Below are 5771 nucleotides of genomic sequence, written 5' to 3'. Positions count from 1 at the left end.
GAGGCGTGCGGTAAGCACGGGACACAGCGACAGGCCAAGGCACTGGTGTCAGACATGTGGTCGGACAAATTGTGCAGAGGGTGCTGAAGCAGTGTTGACGAGTACTGGGTTCAAGTTGATGACTGGGTCTATCGGTACCGAAAGATGGACAGGAGTTGACCATGGAGAATTTGAGAAAGTGGCGGGGAGTCTGAAATTGTCAAAAGCTGAGAGAGTACATGGCCGTATATTCTGTGGTGTTCAGTGCACATGGCAAAGTACGGATGACAAGTACAGAAGGAGGCGGAGTGCTATAGCTATGGGACATGTCAAAGACTATCCGGGAAAAAGGATGAGACAAGTGTGAATTTGACTCAGGGTGACACAGGGCGACGGTGAAATTCTTTCAAGTTTCAGAAAGGCGGTCAAGAAAGGAGCGGTGACATTAAGTTCAGGTAACTCTTATATGTAGCGTCTAATATGTGAGTTGTTCGTTTTCACGCAGACAGTGGTTGGTGTGTGATTGCGTTGAACGGATACTTCAGAAGTTGGGAGCACAAAGTAGAGTAATGAGGAATTTGTTTTTTGCTCGAGTGTTGACTGTGAAGAAGACAAGAAGGGACTACAGTTGCAGGTGGAGTCACATGGAGTCTGGGAGTAGCAGCGGTGCTCATGGCGTATCTCAAGTCTAATGTACATGGAGGTTCGACGTGTGGATGAATTCAATGTGGTGAAGAATATTCGCCAAGGTGGAGTTTGTTAGAATTGTATCGAATATTATTATACAAGGTAGGTTACAGTTGGACTTGGTTTTGGACTGTGTGTAGACAGGATAGGAGTCGTGTCCTAATAGGACACTTGTATCCTAGGCCTCTCATATATAGCGGGGCTAGACACACGATGTAACCTATGCCAACATAATAGCACGGGCACGCGGGGGAGCCAACGGCGTGTGCCGGCGCCCGGGCGGCCGGGGTGCGGTATTGTGACGGTGCCACGGGGAGGAGCGCGTGTAATCAGGCTCCGGGGATATAGCTATGATGATGAACCTCGTTAACAAATCTTGGTGTCATGCTTGTGTGATTGCTTGGTCCTCGATAGATTGACGGTGCGCCTCGGATTTATTCTAACAGTCGTCGTCTCCGACGAACCTGCTCCAGAACCAGTGTCCCTTCCAGACGAGTACCATCTCTTCCATGGGCACGTTCGTGGTCTCTGGAAGGAACAACACGATGAAGGCGGTCATGAGCACAACCCAACCGGCGAAGAAGTAGAATAGACCGAACTTCATGTGGCAGAGCATAGTGAGGAAGGCCTGTGCGATGATGGAGGTGAAGAGCATATTCACCGACACGTTGATGCTTTGTCCTGCCGATCGAACCTCCAGAGGGAAGATCTCGCTTGGCACCAGCCATCCCATCGCCCCCCACGACCACACGAAGCCCGCCACATACACACAGATGAAGAGGACGACCGCCGCCCCATATCCCTTGGGCATCTCCCCCACCCCGCTCGTCCCAAACTTCACGGCAATAAGAGTTCCCACCGCGATCTGGGACACCAGCATCTGCGCGCCACCCTGCATGAACAGCTTCCGCCGCCCCAGCCTATCGACGGCGAACATCGACACCACCGACCCGAGCACGAGGACGCTGCCGGTCATCACCGACGAGAGGAGCGACGCGTCTCCCTTGAAACCCAGGGTCTCAAACAGCACGGGCGCGTAGAAGTTGATGACATTGATGCCGGTGACCTGCTGGAAGAAGGGGATGAGCACGGCCATGGTGAGCTGCGCACGGTACTTGCGCTGCAGGACATTGCGCCACGGATGTTGTACTAGCTTTGATACTTCCCTCGCCGCCACCAGGTCCGCGTACTCCTCGCTGATGTTGTCGGTGCCGCGGATATGGCGTAGCATCCGACGGGATGCCTCCGGGTGGCCTCGCTCCATCAGTAAGTTAGGGGTGTCAGGGAGTAAGAGTGAGCCGACGGTGAAGATGGCTGCAGGCACAGCCGCGAGTGCCAAGCTGACGCGCCAACCGTGGCCGCCTTTGATCTCGTTAGTTCCATAGTTGATGAGGGCCGCTGCCAGGATTCCGATGTTGAGCATGAGCTGGAAACCGATGTTGAGCATGCCACGGAGATGCGCCGGTGCCATCTCCGACAAGACACCGGCGCAGACTGCATCCATGCATACCAATATAATAATTCAATTAAATTAGTTGGTGTGCTTGATTTTCCCTTTTTAGATAACAATATGAGATAGACGTTGACTATATTTTTACATAGGCCAACACATTTTCTCGTTCGTAAAGAGTGATTCTAATTTCACCCAAGAACATGATGTATAGTTATTAGTTAGTCAAGACATCAAGGATGCACATAGTTAAATTATTAATATAACAAAAAGAGACGACCCAGAAAAATCATACTGAAAACAAACGACAACGCACAACAACATAAAACAACACTGACCACCACATTTGGAAGTACAAGAACCGTGAGAGGTTCTTCCACAGCAGTACCTCCAGAAGACGAATATACACACATGCCAACATCTTCAACTTTGCATTAATCTTTTTCATGTCAGCCATGCCACCTCAAAGTCAAGCAAGTATTTTTAGGGGTATGAAGTTATGCATGTGATTCACAATTTATTATTCTTTCTTTGATTATTGTGTGGTCATGAACGGCATCTGTCTTGGACCTCGGAGCAAAAACGAGATAATTCATTGCTCACGTTTTTTTAAAGACGACATCATGTTAAGTTCTGTTTCAATGATTCTCTTTTGATACATCACTTTGTGATATACTTATTATATTGCTTTTGAAATGTGTGCCGAGAACACTTTTACATTTGTATTTCCATTTGGTTTAACTAGTCATCAAATCTGTGCACCTGCACGGGCTAGTAAATTTTGTTATTTAAACGTAGGGGCATTTGGGACGTTATTCGATCATTGTAGAAGTACTTATTTTCTGATTTGCTGTACGAAAAAAATTGAGTTAAACCACTCCATCCCCTTGTGAATGTACTGTTTGCATGCATACCCTTTCCAACCATCAATTGTGTCACACCTATGTGGGTGATATTCTTGTTGTGTGACGCCACGCCCGGGGAAGTTTGGTTTTATAATAGTTGTAACACCGTTCCAGTTTTATATAGGTTGCCTCCGGTGGCTATAGTGTTGCAAATACAAAATTCGGTGGATGTATCATTTCTTGCCCTTTTCCCCAAAAATATGATGAAGTTTGGTGTTATGGTTTGGAGACTCTGAGCATGCCGTCGGTAAAGAATTTACCTTTATTATATCATGTTGTTTTCGAGATCATATTTACATAAAATATGCATGCAAAGTGTTTTATTCAGGAGTACATGAGGCAATTCATTTCCCTCATGATAAATAGTGAATCCATACACTGTTTTCTGTCCGGACAGATGTGATACTGAGCCCATTTATATTACATGAAATGCGACTGTAATAATTTTTTCTTAGTTTTTTTCTCTTAAACTACATCAGATAGATAATATGATTTTAATTTCTTCTACAAACATGTGATACTCGAGCCACATATATGATACTGAGCAGATCCTAGCAACAATATCTACGTCAATAGATATTGTTGTATTGTTTTCTTAGTTTTTTCTGTTACGCAACATCAGCTTTTTTTTTTCTAACGGCTGGCAGACATAAGTCTTACTTTTATTACCTTATGTCAGTATATTGGCATGGAGATTTTAGCATATAATCATTATTAATATTTATTTCTCCTAATTAAGCAAAAAATAGAGACATTTGTGTAGTCGTCACACCTTCCATCAAAGTATCAGAAAATTTGACGCATCTATCCAATCATCTGAACTACCACAAATCTAAAGCACACATTGAGTAATATTAAACATACTTGATAATTTATATAATACCTATGTCGGCATCTGGAGGAACGATGAAGTCGGCTTGTGCAGTTAGACCAAAGAATATACTGGTGTTGCTGGCCTGCTGCCGGTCAGTAGCCCAGTACCCCCCGTCATCTCATGGCATGGACCTCTTAAGCACTTCACCTCATCTATTGGATGGTCATGGATTCACTAGCGCCTTTAAAAGTCATGGTTTTTTAAAAACACACGACTGCTGGTGCATACAGCGAGATCCGATTACATGGCTGCGACGTTGGACGTCAGAAAGATCGGCTGGTGATGCCGAACGTGGAGGCTGTTGACGACATGAGGCAGTTTCTCCTCCAGCGGATTAGATGTACAGGGCGGCTTATTGAGGACAGGAATTAATTAGTAGCTGCAGGTGAGGATTACATGTATTTAATCATGTATTTCCATTTTTTTATTACCGAAGGAGATGGAAAGAGATTAGAGTCCTAGCGTCCACATAAAAAAGTTATTAGAGTCCTCCTCTCTCACGTGGGTGGAAGCGGCCATGTAGGGCATCATCGGACGGTTATTTTTTCATCATTAGTTAATCTTATGGATGGAATTTCCTAACCTCTAGATTTTACGTGGAGCCTTGTATGGTGCTTTCAATTAGTAAATATATAAGATAAGATTGTTTTAAACATCTACTTTTTATGTATTTGTTTTAACACGATTCCTACATCAATGCGCGACGCATACATCATGTAGTTAATTAATAATAATTAAGATACAAACCACCTAGTGATGAGGCAAACAACAAAGCAGTCAAACCTCTAGGAAATTTCTTGGTTGGACTTGGGAGACATATATTTGCATACGGCGTCATTTTGATGTGACCTTGAGGGCGACATATATTTGCATAAGGGATTGCGATGTTAACTTGAGGGTGACATATACACAACTGAAATAGCTAAATGAATCAGCCTGTTTTAAATTTTCTGGATCCACACACATCTCATGTCATGGGCTCATGGCAACATACAGAAGAATCAACATAGTGAACAGTCTCGTACCTGATTGGTGAACCCGATGCCGACGCCAAGCAGAATGCGTCCAACGATGAGCATGGCGAGGTTCTGGGCGGCGCCATTCAGGGCGGCTCCCACGAGGAAGGTGAAGCCGCCGGCTAACATGGACCACTTGCGGCCGAGGATGCGGGTGACAGCAGATGCGAAGAAGGAAGTGATGAGGGCGGCGAGGTAGAGTGAGGAGGTGAAGGCCTGCAACAGCTGGTTGTCGTACTGGCAATACTGGTTGGTCTTGCTCGCAGCCTGCTTCTGCCGGTACACCTCCGGGAAAAACTTTAAGAGGAAGGGGTCCATGGATGTTACGCCACCTGAGATGCCGATATCGTACCCAAAAATGAGGCCGCCGGTGGAGGCAACGACGCAGGTGAAGACGACGTACAAGGTAAGCTTGCCAGGGTATTGCTTTCCGGTGGCCGTGTTCACAATGGCGCCGCCAGCCATAGCTGTCTCGGGTATTGCTTTCCGGTGGCCGTGTTCACAATGGCGCCGCCAGCCATAGCTGTCTGATCACAGCTATGGATGGACGAATACCAAGTTACTGACTACGAGCTTCCCAAAGTTGAAATATATAATGCCGGGCTTCCGTCAGGCCACCGAGGAGCGGAGCTTAGAGCATCTCCAGCCGTTGGCTCCTCCAGGATGCATAAAAGTCGCCTCTGGGGGCGAGCCGGCGATACAATCGATGCTGGGGGCGGTTGGGCATCCAGCCGTCGCCCCAGGCGTCGATATTGGCCCAGTTTTCGGCCCACTTTCGGCGAATAAAGGTCCCATATGGGTGAGAATCGGCTCATATTCGCGTGGTTCGTCGTGGCTCGACGTTCAATTATAAACATAAA

At 46.4% G+C, this 5771-nt stretch overlaps 1 pseudogene; it reads right to left on the bottom strand.

The window, feature by feature from the left end:
* Positions 1-1105: 1105 nt before the first annotated feature.
* Positions 1106-5376, bottom strand: LOC109775355 (sugar transport protein MST3-like; annotated as a pseudogene).
* Between the last annotated feature and the right edge of the window lie 395 nt (positions 5377-5771).

Source organism: Aegilops tauschii, chromosome 3, assembly GCF_002575655.3.
Source record: "Aegilops tauschii subsp. strangulata cultivar AL8/78 chromosome 3, Aet v6.0, whole genome shotgun sequence".
In the NCBI taxonomy this organism is placed as follows: domain Eukaryota; kingdom Viridiplantae; phylum Streptophyta; class Magnoliopsida; order Poales; family Poaceae; genus Aegilops; species Aegilops tauschii.
The sequence above is the reverse complement of the archived record's forward strand: the minus strand, read 5'-3'. Positions and strand labels throughout refer to the sequence as shown.